This window comes from Venturia canescens, chromosome 8 (assembly GCF_019457755.1).
Source record: "Venturia canescens isolate UGA chromosome 8, ASM1945775v1, whole genome shotgun sequence".
Classification (NCBI taxonomy): Eukaryota; Metazoa; Arthropoda; class Insecta; order Hymenoptera; family Ichneumonidae; genus Venturia; species Venturia canescens.
Genome location: NC_057428.1, coordinates 11,415,644 through 11,429,580, shown reverse-complemented (window position 1 = coordinate 11,429,580; position 13,937 = coordinate 11,415,644). Strand labels below are relative to the sequence as shown.

At 39.4% G+C, this 13,937-nt stretch overlaps 1 protein-coding gene across 1 annotated transcript in view; it reads left to right on the top strand.

Annotated features, from left to right (window-relative positions):
- The first annotated feature begins 1,164 nt into the window (after window positions 1-1,164).
- LOC122414798 (uncharacterized) overlaps window positions 1,165-13,937 on the top strand; it is a 53,030-nt gene continuing 40,257 nt past the window's right edge. The window contains exons 1-2 of the mRNA XM_043426392.1: window positions 1,165-1,314; window positions 3,731-3,822. The gene's annotated coding sequence lies outside the window, so the exon portion shown is untranslated. The remainder of the gene's footprint in view (window positions 1,315-3,730; window positions 3,823-13,937) is intronic.

The window sequence follows — 13,937 nt, the reverse complement described above, 5'->3', positions numbered from 1 at the left end:
GGAGCATATATAGAGTCATTAACGACTGCGTATAGAGTAATATATCATTAATTCTATATATAAACATGACTATTTTGATATTGTCAGATATCACTAAATATTAAACAAATGACAATTCCAATCCCAAGTCCTGGATCCACGGGGAACACTAGACGTAAAGTGAATGTTGTTTTTTTTTTTTTTTTCATTGATAAGTCATATCGGAATACTTCCATCTATTTTATGAGTGTGGATCAGTCGACTAACCTCACTTGGAATTTTCAAAATCGAAATTCGTTGAAAGTTTGATCGATTAAAAAAAGGCTCTGTCATCCTACGCAGAACGATGGCAAAAATCGACTGACAGAGCCTTTTTTTAATCGGTCAAACTGTGTCAAAGAATTTCGATTTGGAAATTTGCAACTATCTCTCTCGCACTCACGGTTGCGATATACCGACTGATCCATCCTCTTAAGGAAGTTCATCGGGTATCGGTCAAAAGAAAAAAAATAATTGCGACTAGCGCAGTCGATCCAGTTAGTTTGGCAACACCGCGACCTCGTAACCTGTACTGTCAATACAGCTGTTATTTTGACAGAATTTTTTGAAAGACCTTGAAATTTCACAGAGATTAAGTTTTAAGCTTGGACTATAATATACAAAAAAATGAGAGTGTCATCTGAAATGGAGCCTAGTGCTTACGCATCCTTAATTTGATTACGAGATGAACTTCCTCAATGGCCGATACATGTAAAATCGACGAATTTTTCTTAATTTCAAATATACATTACGTTTACAAAGCCGCTTTTTTTCTTTTTTTGGGGGGGTTTGCAAACACAAACAAAGACTTCTTCTGTACGATTTTGTTCATAAAATATTCTGTCACATACGTCTTAGGAATTTCACGTTCCCACCACATTGAAATAATTGCCGAATACATTTTCGGTAGAGAAAATTTTCTGCGAATTTCACTTTGCATTATCGGATTATCAAGGTTAATCGACGTAGCGTTTAATTTATCATTTCACGAATTTTCATTGCTTCGTATCGTTTCTAAAATTTTGCTCTACCCGACGACGTTCTTCGTGAGGATTTCTTGGCCGTTCAGCGTGACCTGATGCGCGGACGCACAACCCCTGGACAAACGAGGGTTGTTCAGTCTGCTATCGGCCGCGTGGCGAGACGGTTCTTCACGGACTTTACACAATCCCAACACGAGAGTTTTCGTAACGTTATATCCGTACGCGTTTCAATATTTATCACTATCTTTTTTCCAATTTTCTTTCTTTTATTTCTCGTTACAAAGGGAATAATAATGAAAAAAACACGCTCAAGGTAAGTTTAATTTTTTTCAATTTATTATCGTAGTGACCGTTATAATGAACACGAGTTTCTGTGGCCTCCATTCAATTAAGCAAAATTCAAAACTGTCAATCAAGGGACAACATATTTTATTAACTTTCGAAAGAATGTTAAAGACACAATGTCAAGACATTTTGTCGTAGTCCTGGAAGAGATAATTGAATCATAGGTTTCCACGAAATTCAGGACTCGTCGATTTGTGAAGAGAGAGAGAGCACTCGAGTGTCAGGTTTTCGAGGTTCATTCTGCCCCTCTGATTATTGAATTCTTCCTTTTTCTCACTTTTTTCAAACAAAGCCTTTTAGTTTAAATACTAAATTGGCAACAAACTCACTGATGAGTTTTTCTAGAATTAGCTGAGAACTAAGGCACGCTAACAAACACGAAATCCCAAATAATTTAAGACCAAATAATTAACGAAGGCAAACCATACAAATCTTTCAGTGGATTTCGTTCGTTATTTACTTTGTCTTCGAACAAACCGTGTCAGTTGATTAAGAGATCGTAGTTCTGAAAAAGCTACACCCTCGATCATGTCAGTCGCGAGTTCCCATACGTTGTCAGATTTTTCACACCAAGTTGACCTACTTCCAACCATGAAAACGTGCGATTCTGTTTCCTCAGCGTTTTCTAGGTTTATTTTAAAACAGGTTTATTTGAAGTTGCATTAGTTAAAAAGGTCGGAAAATTTTTTGAAACATACGCCAGCATGTTTCATAATTTCCCAGAATACATTTCTCCATTGTGATATCTCTTTGAAGAGACTCGAAGCACGAAACTTCGATGGAAGTTTCGTATTTCAAAGGGAAAAGAAAGTACGCATCGTTTTTGACCGACAAGCTTTCAACCGTTTCAATAAATGTTTCGTGCCAACGAAGAAACAAAAAATAGGGATTTAAGGACTCTCGAATCCAATGGAATGTTTTAAATGGAATTTGAAATTTTCTTTTTGATTTTTCTTTTTGATTCTGCAAATGTTCACTGCGTGGAAATAAATTCGTTCATTCTCATCACTTTCACTTATGCCGGAGCACAAGGAAAATATTGCATTTGCACGGTAGCCTGTCCGAGTACGTGTGTGTGTGTGTGTGTGTGTGTGTGTGTGTGTGCGCATGAAAGTTTGAACACGCGACATGAAGTTGAATTCTGGCATCAAGAGAAATTCACTAGGTTCCCGAGAGTTTGCATAAGAGGATGAATTATTTGAGACTGCTGGCAATTTCAGTGGGCCAAGAGGCCATATTTCACAGCCAAATTTCTTTGTTGCAACTTTTCTCTGAAGTGGAGAAATAATAAGAGATTATGGAAACGAGTAAACAAGTTTTACGAGGTCCAAAGTTTCATGAAAACTCGCTCGAACACGAAACTTGCAAATTTATTTATCTTCTCGTTCATTTAGTACCTTCGATCGATTGCAAGAAAGGGGAATGGGTTGAATCGACTCATCGTTACTCGTATGCTTCAACGAAATTTCTCAAGCGATACGTCAAATTCGAAATAGAACTCGAAATTTCGGGCTCGAAAAATACGGGACTGAAAAGACTGCAGAAATCTCTCTTTTTACTTCAACTACATTTGCCCTTTTCCTACACGCGGCTGCGGTCAACTTACCTCCAACCGCATGGGATTCGCCGCAGGCGAGTAGAAACTGCAGAAAACCTTGTTGACAGCGAAATCGATTGAGTAGTGACTCCTGGTAACACGGTCCGAGCTCCAATTCACTAATCGCTCTCCCCAAAAAGCCTTCATCCTATAAATCAATCATGTTGGAATGGAGTACAGGAAATTTGATAGATTCGAAAAGTTCGTTACGTCAGGATCGATCGAATGGAAAAAAAATAAAAATCTGCTGTTTGTTGCGTTGTGAATTTCGAGTGGATAGTTTGGAGTATCGTTTCAAACAGCATTTTCCTCATTATCTTCGAAAAGTAAAGTATTCGAACATTTCGGAGCTGGCTATAAACGGTTCCGGTGGAGTTACTGATTGTTGCGTAAAATCCGCCTAGAGGGATGACGATTGAGGTGCATCATGCCCCGGAAATAGCGATGTTTGTTTGGTGAAGTTTAGTATAAGTGAGGGAAACGACGATCGCGAGTGAAACTTGAACAATGCTTGAGGTTTATTGAACGACGAAGCAATGAAGTGCTGTCATTCAATTTGCTTACAGAGCTGTTACGATTTAGTTAACGGAAATCGTCTGTCAAAGTTCGTTGGGATGTTAGAGATGCCTGCTCGCAAACTTGCCAAGACGCGATGAGTCGGTCGTTGTTCTCTTTTAAATAGTGACCATTTTAATTGATCGTTCAATCATTTATTCGTTGGAAAAATGTTATAAAACTCGTCACACACGAAAATCCATATTTCCAACTGATTCCTTTTGTGTTACAGTCTTGTTAAATGTCAGCTTTGTGGTCCTTTCCAACCGGCACCGATGGGATCTTGAGTCTTCTCTGTATCTCAGAATGAATATTCTGACAAGGGTGAGATGTGGGATTATGGATTATGCAAAATTTGGGTCAGTCCTTGGAGAAACGTACAGCTCTTAAGTCCAGATTGCTGGAACGACGCAGCGGTTTAATAATAAATTACATGTGGATTATATTCAGGTGGTTGGGATTAATTCTCTTCGTAGAACACTCACAACACTGCACAGTGTATCTCAAATTTGTATACATTATGAAACCTGGCCTGAGGCGTAGGAATTTCGTACACCGCGTGCGAACACAATTTCGAGAACATGCTTTTGAACATTGGGTTTTGCATGTTCCAATTATTCACCTTTCCTGGACTCTCTTAACATTGACCAACCACGCATGGACAGGAGAGCCATTTTTTTCTCGCACTCACCCAGACAGTCTGAATTACGAGAGACGTAAATAAATAGATGGATTAGATTTATTATGATGAAGCACGCTATGAAATAAAATCTCATGTTACACATAACAATTTACATGAAATAAATTGCGGAGAAATACCTTCGTATAAAATAACATTGGCAAATTATTAACACGACATAGAAGAGAATTTAAAAGCTTCGAGGCAAGTTAACAGAAGGGCAATTACAATTTCATCTGATACTCTGTGTCAAGATGATACAATTTTGTTGTTTTTTTTTTTTTTAATTTAAATAAATATTTAATTAAATAAAATTAAGGTAGTTCGTGCACGAAACGATAAGAAAGTCTTGAAATTTACACAGAGTTTCAATGGGTAGTCAACTGACACGCATATCAAATTTTAAACGATTCGTCAATAACAATGGAGTATATAATGAAGATCTAGGGAAAAGTTGGAGACGATTGTTTTACTAGTAATGAAGATATATTACCTTGAAGATTGAACGAAATTGGTAACGAGCACTCGTATAATCTCACATTTGCTTATTTTGGCATTTTGTTTTTTCTTAGCTTGGTCCATTCCTGTTATAGTATTCTGTCTTTTTATTAACACTTTTTTCTCGTTTCATTTCCCTTTGCGTTCTCTAATGCGATTTTTTACATAAAAAACTATAGTATTTTAGCCAGAGACGAATGAAATTTTGGTTTCAGTCAGCGATGGATTCCTGTTCAATTAGTGGCTTGTAATTTCATTCGCCAAAAAATAATTTGAAAAAATTTATTTACAATTTGTGATAATATCTTTAACCCTTAGTGTGCACACCTTGACAGCGAGACATTTCGTGCACATGGGGTCACTTTGACCCCAGGTCATTTTTGACATCGAATATCTCGGTAACTATGCGCTTTTCGGAATAAAAGGTTTAGTCACTTTTTGCAGTTAATTGTTCCAACTTTAAGGCTGCAAAGTTGGATTTCCAAAAAAATCTTTTTTCATCGTTCAAAAACGTGCTCAAAGTTGATAGTGCGCGTAAAAAGCACTTTTTCGGTTAAATCTCTCGTAAAAAATTATATTTTGAGTTTTGAAAAAAATCCTTACAGAGTTTTACAGACAAGGTTCCATGCTTTAAGGGAAAAATAGTCCACTTTGCAACCCTTCCAAAAAGTGTATTTATTTTGGAGTATGAAGTGGCTGTGCTCCCTACTTTTAGAGATGGGATAACGATTTCTTAATATTGGGGGTTTTACTCATGAGATGTTCATTCGTAAATGCTATTCATGTGAGAAAAAAATTTTGGGGTCAACCTGACCCCAGATGCACACTAAGGGTTAATTTGGACGTAAAAATCGACCCAATTTAGACCCCCATAAAATACGCCACTACTGGCACGATCTACCTTAAGCACGAAAAAAATTGATTCATAGTACAAATTTTGTTTATAATTTTAGAGTGCTTTTTCTATTCAATAAATATCATAAATTTTAGTCTACAAGTTACAGACTCTATGGTAATTGCAATAATTATAATTTACGTCAGTCCACAAGATTTTTAAAATAAGATTCTGCAATTTAGAGTATTTTGTTGATGAAATAAAAATTTGCATTGAGATTGAAATCAGAAAAGAAATGATTGGAGATGAGGAACGAAAAAAATTATTCATCCCATTTCCGCTCAAGTGTTTTATTATTGCTTTAACTAATTATCCGATTCCGTCGAATAATTGATGCTCGGCATTGAAAAATCGTCATGGCTCCTGATCATTTCCAGGGACATAAAAACCCTGAAAACACATTCAAGAGACTTCAGTGAACGTTTTATTGTTTTTTGAGAATGGGAAATCGATGGTAGCTTCAACATAGCCTGATAGGTTCGATCATGGAATAATCCTGGAATAACAGTTATTACGGTGAAGGAGATCTCGTACTGTCATAGGATCCTCAATCAAGCGACGCATTTACGGGGCTGTAGTTCGAGTGCTCGTGAAACCCGTTATTCCAGTGACGATCATACGATAGCTCGCATGATCCTGGGGCACTCTATCAATACTGCAATTCAAATAATACCTTAAAAATAGGTTACATTTATGCGAGGATCAATTTTCGTATATAAATGTAATGTAATAATGTAACAATTTAAAGGCAGGTCGATGCATGATTTGTTGTCAGGCAAAAAAGTGAATTTAATTATTAACCCATAGACACCACACTCGCCCTTTGGGGTCACACACTCGCCACACTGGTCCAAATTTGCAGTTCGATTTTTCAAAACTTTTTGTGTCATCCATGAATGTGTGGAATTAATTGTACAACGAGACTTTTTAGGGGTAACAATTCCTTAGAAATCGATTACAATAGTTATAAAAATCGAAAAGTCAAGTTCTATTTTAGAAAAATGGCCGAATTGAAGAAAGGAATGCTGAAATTTGCACCAGTGTCGTCTCTACGAGTTAATAACAAGCAACGAGTTATCCAAATTTATAATTCTTCGTTAGCTGCGTTCGGAATTTAAATCAGCACATTTTCGTGCCGGAAAAAACTGCTTCCATCGTATTCAGCGAACAACGAACTTCGCTTCTAGTCCGAATAATTCGTTGATGCAAATTTCATCTAGATGCATAAGCTCATATTACGTATTATTTTTGGCTCCGACCTACGTCTACTTCTGTCAAGGGCTGAGGCTTCAGTTCGGCGATGTGGGCGCGTATAGTTGTCAGACATGTTTGGGCTCCCTTGTCTCTGTAGATTCCCTCGAATCCTGACTACATCTGATTAAGTCCTATCGTGCTCAAACCACTCTACGGTCTTGTGATTGAGGAGTCTCTACGAAATCTACGTGATAGTTGAGCACGATTACAGAAATGAATTGCCCCCACATTCGAGTCTCCTTCGTATCAAAAGAGCTTTCGAATTCTGGGCAAGTTTCATGTCCAATTTGTAAAGTAAGAAAATTCGTACAGAAAATCTAGTGCAGACATTTGCTTGTGCGTATTTAAAACAATATTAAAAAGCTTCGCAACATATTCTTCTTTATTTCTTCGACACGCATTACGTAGGTACCAACTTTTTCCGAATATGACGTGTACAAAGTTAGAAAGCTCTCAAGCCAACGTGAATTTTCCACAGCGAGAAAGAACTTTGAAGTTGTCCAGCAACTTGACAGAATCGTGCAACGCAACGTTTCCATAAGCACTTGAGAAGTTGCTTTTAAATATTCTACTGATCCGTGGTGCTTGAAAAGTGAAGTGGGCATTTTTTATAATAGGTTTTGAGTGTCTGATATTGAGCTGAAACTTCGGGGTCAGTGAAACGCTTGGAAAATCATTTTCCGAAGGAATTTTATCGCTGATCAAAATCATCTCCGAAACGAAGCGTCTCACAGGGTTATGAATCACAACGTACTTATCCCTTTATGGACCAAAACGTATAAATAAGGTGGACGATGAAACTCGTAAAGATAATGCAAGCTTTGTCTACCTTGTCCCCGAGGGAACAACTCCGCACAAACGTGTTTTTTTCTCTCTCCCCCAAACTAAACGGCCAACATAATCTCCCTCGTTCACATTTCGTGTATCTATACATAATCTTGGAAGCAGTATTTTTCGCAGCTTTCGCTGTACCATACCCATAAAAAAGGGGTCCATGGCATGCCCGGCAATTGCTTTCAGTCCCCACTACGTAAACTATGCCAATTTTCTCAAGAAAGCTTCCTTTATTTTTCCTCGGCAATCTTTACAGCGAGGGCCTGCGCCACGGCTTTACATTCAGAGCTTGCTACCTTAATGACTCAATGTTGGACGTCTACTCAAATCCTTTGCTAAAACCATCGTTACGAAATAGGCGAAAGTTCCTCGACGAAAAGTGAAGAAAAAGGGCGACATTTTCCTAAATACATTTGCCAATTCAACTCCCCTCTGTGGCGCGGTAAAACAAAAAGTTCATTAGAAATGAATCAGCCAACAGGCAACACTACTTTTGTATATTCACTCGGCGTAGATCTTCAATTTATCGGTGAGAAAGAAAACAATTCGATCGAAACTAATAGCCTTTCGAATGAGGCTGTATTTCGTTTAGTTAAAATACGTTTTAGCAAGGGAAAGGTGTCACTTTGACCTTCAACGTCCTCCCATAAAGCTTGTTTCGATAGCCTACTTTTCAATTCCTTCTACTTTCCTCTTTTCTCCCCTTCGTTTATCCTCATTAAGAAGGTTCACTAAATCAAAATTCTCAGAGCGATAGATCATCGACGAATGTGACGGAATTGAGGAATTAGATTTAGCTGACCTCCGGGTCTCCCAGCACGGATATACGGGACGAGCCTTGTGATGGGATTTTTTCCCCACGTTCTACCCTATTTCATCAACGATTTTTCGAGGGGACAAACAGGAAGTGAAGGCTTCGAGCGCTTTCGAGAGAAACCAAAGTAGAAAGGAAAAGGCAGGAGTACGCGTTGTTGGGGAACTTGCTCTCCGGTCCATCAAGTTCCTATAGAAACGACCTTCAGTATCGGGCATGCCCTTTCAAGGTCTTCCGAGGATTTCAGCTCCTTAAGCCATGAATCATATACCGTTGAACGAGTTAAAAAAACAATCTCCGACCCCTAATCAAAGTTCTAAGCAGTTTTTCCACTTTCATTTGGAGAACGAACGCGGAGAGGAAGCCAGTCATTGCTTATAGAAAAATTTGATCCATAAATTCATACATTCAAATTGACTTCATTTTTCTGATTTTTCATATCAAATTCCATGCACGCATAATCATTGGAAATTTTCTCTGCTTCTTTTCGCGATCGCATCTTCCGTTCAAAGAAGTACTTTATCGTACGAATTTTTGTTGAACACAAGTCTCTATTTGTTAGGTCGAACTTGAGACGCCACGAATAATTATTGACGGTTTTAATATTGACGGTTACGTCGTTCCTCAAGTCCATAAGCTCAAATCAAATTCTCCAATGTCCAATGTTGAGAAAAACAAAAAAAAAAATTGGACGAAACGAAAAATTCGAAAACAACAAGCTCGAGAGCTCCCGAGCCCTCGTAGCGAGATTTCCCGAGATTTTCGAGAGTGTTTTCAATTGGATTCATAATACAAAGTGTTCCTTCGACCAACGGCGCCTCACGGATATTGACACATACCGTCCGAACACTGTAACGCTTTTACAGTAACAACATTCTTCATCAATATTTTATCAGTTTTGTCGATCGATTCCTGTTCCATTCCTGTACGTGAGTCTTGCATTATCGACAAAACGGGCGGATGGTCGTCTCGACTATGACTCGCTTGTACTTCGCTATAAACCGCGGTTTATTCGTATGGCGAAGTTGAAATTCTGGACAATGAACGTAGCTGATGAGTTCTGATATTGGTTGGAAGCCTGGCCCATGGCTAAAGATCGTGTGTCAGGAATAAAAGATACGAAAAAAACGTGCCTTGTCAGGGACGAATCTTTAAAACTTGATCACGCTGTGGCCGCAGCACGAGCTTTTGTTGGGCATCAATGCGGTCATGAACTTGATTGACATTCAGGGCATCCCACTGTCGGGATTGATGGAACGAAAAATCTCGAAACGCCAGCGCTTGGGCAATTCGGATGCTTCACGTTGATGGTGCGATGAGAGAATTTTTGGCATCGATAGTTTCGAGTATTCAATTTGATAGGGATTTTGAAAATGTTTCAATCAGAGTGGCTGTGATCACCGAGCACTTTCGTCACTAAAAACCATGAAAACAACAATAATCAAAAGTCTGAAAACGAATGAATTTTTTTCGACCGCTTTGTCAATGGTAGAATTATTATTCAGAAGCTCGGAGGCTTACGCCTTTATGATTTCTCGAATTATCGTCGTTTCCATGAGAATGTAGAAGAACAACGAGTGAAACTGGAGCCAGCGGTTGAATATGAGCACGAATGTAGCCAGTCGTGAGAACAATATTGAAAAAGCTCGCAACGAAAGTGTGTTGATCTGATCATTTGTACTTTGATACTTATAAATTGAGTAATATTGGAAATTACGTACGAGTACCCGCGATTATGGTAGAGATTGAAGAAACGTTATAACCACGACGACGTAGGTAATCAGCCCTCGTAATTAAGTGCTTGATGCTTGAAGCGTTATCGTCAATAGCATGCCGAAAATGTAGTCCATTTAATGCGTAAGCTCGTGATAAAACACATTGTGGTAATGGCCTAATATTGTGTTAATTAAGCCAGCCCGACTGCTTGCTCGAGCTTCGCACTTCACATCGATTGGGCACTGCGATGGGGTGGTATGGGAGATAAAAAAATATTATCTTATCCTTGAATCCTAAGTGGGAAAAATCCCGTGCATCGTGAGAGAATACAAAACTTGCATTCACAGTTTCAAGCCAGTACAGTGGGATTAAGGTAGGAAATAATAAAAAGATTTCATTGGACGGGCAAACATTTCAACAAAGTTTGTTTCGAGATACGTGAGTATTGTTAGATTTCGCATCTATACACCTTCCATCCTCGGGTCGAACTGACGAGAGCGTTCCTCGTCAGCCGTCGTTGAGAGCATGAATCAGTCGACTAAGCTCACTTGGAATTTTCGAAATCGAAATTCTTTTACACAGTTCGATCGATTAAAAAAAGGCTCTGTCAGCCTACGCAGAACGATGGCAAAAATCGACTGGCAGAGCCTTTTTTTAATCGGTTAAACTGTGTCAAAGAATTTCGATTTCGAAATTTGCAGCTATCTCTCTCGCACTCACGGTCGCGATATTCGAACCTTCACGCATACCACTCACAATCAGTTACGCACACACCCATACATACATTCACACCACATTAAGGACACAAAAATAGCGAAATGGATTTGTGAAATAAGCGCCTTTTAAACTTTGACATGAGCGAGGTGACCCCCGAAAATTCTGATATACTCTGTGGTCTCAAGAAAGTCGAAATCGTCATGACTTAGTGGATTTGCAGAACCGATAGAACTGGCTTAAAGCACTAAAAAGTGTGGAGAAACTGTAAAAACGTATTGGTCCATGAATATTTTGGGATTTGGTTTTATAAAGCTTAAGAAAACGACGTTGAGAAAGTCGGCAGATATCGATCGGTCATGTTACAGTTTCCCATCTGCAAAGGGATTCCAATTTAATCATAGCTTCCTCTAGTACAGCTTCTTCTTTTCTTCCTTCTCCGTGACGAAGTGTATAAGCTTCGTGTTCAGATACATCGAGAGTATAACTTCATGGACGAAAGTGTAAAAACCTCGTGAAAAAACTGATGGTTGATATGGAAATGACGCGTAAATTTCGTTCATCGCTGTGTTTTCGAGAACGAATTTGACCGCGAACATTTGTCGCGTTCAACGAAGCGAAGGGATATCGAAGTAAAGAAAAAATTAAATTTATTTTCTCCATTCCTATGTCATGTTTGTGATTTATCGCTTTTTTTTGTTCCTTCGGTTTTAAGGGAGGATCCTCTGAATCGTTCTTGATCCTTTCCCTGCCCCTCGAATCCTCGGGAATCGTGCAATACCTGGAGATCAGTTTAACCCTCGGAACCCTCATCTCGCTCTTTCCTCGGGTTGACCGCAACAGCCTGATTCGGCGTGCGTGTACAATGATTTTTTTTTTTACTTCCCTTTTTTTTAACCGTCCAATTTCGGACGTCCTGCGAATGATAGTCGGAAAAAAACTCGTTTCGCCCTTATCTCGTCGGGCTGACGAGAGGGTGGAAAAATGGGAAAAATTTTCGTTGTGAAATATGTTACGGGCGGAAGTACGTCATTAGGGCGAATGACGTATCATGTCACTTTCCCTTCACCTTGCTCGCATATACGTATGTGAGAGTCAAAGTGCCTTAGGAAAGCACACGGAGAACAGTAAATGTGCTCTCACACGTTTGAACTTTTATCTCGTTCATAAGAGCTCGCAAGTGCCTTTGATAACGCTGCGAAGAAAGTTCGCTCTTACCTCATATACGGCGACTTAAGTTTTCAAACTTTGAAATACTTGGAAAAGAAAAAACGGTTGAGCTATAATTTATTATACGAAGAAACGAGAGTGTCGAAACGGTGTTCCTTCGACCACGCTCATGCCCGTATCGGAAAAAACTTTGTCGACTTTTGCCGAGAGCTTTCGTATAGTTCTTATTCTGAAGAGCGGCTCGATCGGCGTATTCGCCATTCGGCATTCACACAGCGGATAAATTCGCGGATGATTGGCTCCCGGACAACCGCAATCCGGTACGGTACGCTTTTGACTATAGAAAAGAAAAGCTGGAAAAAGGAAAAATCGGGAAATCCCACGTGGTGTATATCGCGACGCAAACATGAAGGAACCGCAATCACGGCCACGAGAATTCACGCGCGCGATGGCACATTTCAACTGTTTATTCCAGCCTTTCAAACTAGCAGCCCTTTCACCTCGTTTCATCATGTCCCGAACTCTCGCCTCCTTTTTTTTCTATTCTCTCGATTATTTCACCCGCTTTCTGTACAATTCCTTGCCCAGCTCCCTTTCCCTTTTCTCTCGCCAGCCAGATCGTATGCACCGGATGGAAATAAATTGATGGCAAATCCAGATGCAAACTCCTTGTTCCCAGATCATATTTCCATCTGCATTTTACCTGTACTATTTCCTTAAAATTATCGCGATATGTAAAACGCTGCAGTCCAAAAATGAGAATAACTTTTTGCACGAACCGTATCAATACGAATAATAAGTCTGCCGAACCGAAGGGAATTATTTTTGTGGTATTTATACACTCGACACTCGTAACCGCCACGTTTGTTCAATTAATTCATCGGGTGAATTCAACCTTTCATACAACACTATTATAGCGTGCTATATTTGTACGGATACGCGATTGATGAAGGGGTGATGAACCTCGCGGAGCTTGCGATCGAACTTTGACCTTTCGGTACGGAAGTTTCCTGTTTTCTCGCGGCCAAAGAGGTCATCGGGGAGAAAAATATTTTTTCTCGATCCTGCGCCTTCTCTTGTACTTCTAAAAACTGTAATATCGTTGTGGTCCGAGCAATTCAATTGGATTTTACAGTGTGCAGTGTGCAGAATCGCCCTTTTTCGAGGCCCAAAGTGAGCTCGAGCGCCTGAACAATCAACGAGTAACGAAGCTTTTGAGGTTTTTCATACAACCACGGTTCTGACGTTCAATTCAATAGAGATTCCAACGATTTCACGTCAAATTGGGCATCGGGCGGTTGAATGGATTTTTTTTCGAAATTCAACTTTCGGCAGGATTAGAATTTTTTTTCTTCTTCAACAAATAAAATGTATACGGAACCGGATTATTTCCGATATGACGTAACATAAATCTCCACGCTAGTTTTTTCATAACTCCAAAATCTCGGAAAGTGAGAATCGATTTTCGCGAATTTCCATACGAAAGCTCCGTCGTTATTTTTTGTCGATTGGTTAGAGTTTTTTGCGGAAGTAACCGATTAGCGTGGGGATTTCCTGATATCTGCCACCCTACTGTGCTCAGTCTACGACGGAAATCCTTCCTGAAAGTCCTCTCGTATCCGTCTCTGAATCTCAATTTAGCTGTTGAGTTATGATCATGTGAAATTCGGGGATTTTCGGGATTCCAGAAATCGCATTCGAGGGAATTCTTGATGGGAATCGAGTCGGATGCGACCTTCGAGATACTGTCACTCGTTTCTCGAACTGACAGTAGCTCGCGGTGTGAACGAAGCGACGTTCCCTTACTTTCCAAAATTGGATTGTCGAAGCTTCTTTGTCAATTATTAAAAGAATCGTTTTTGTAG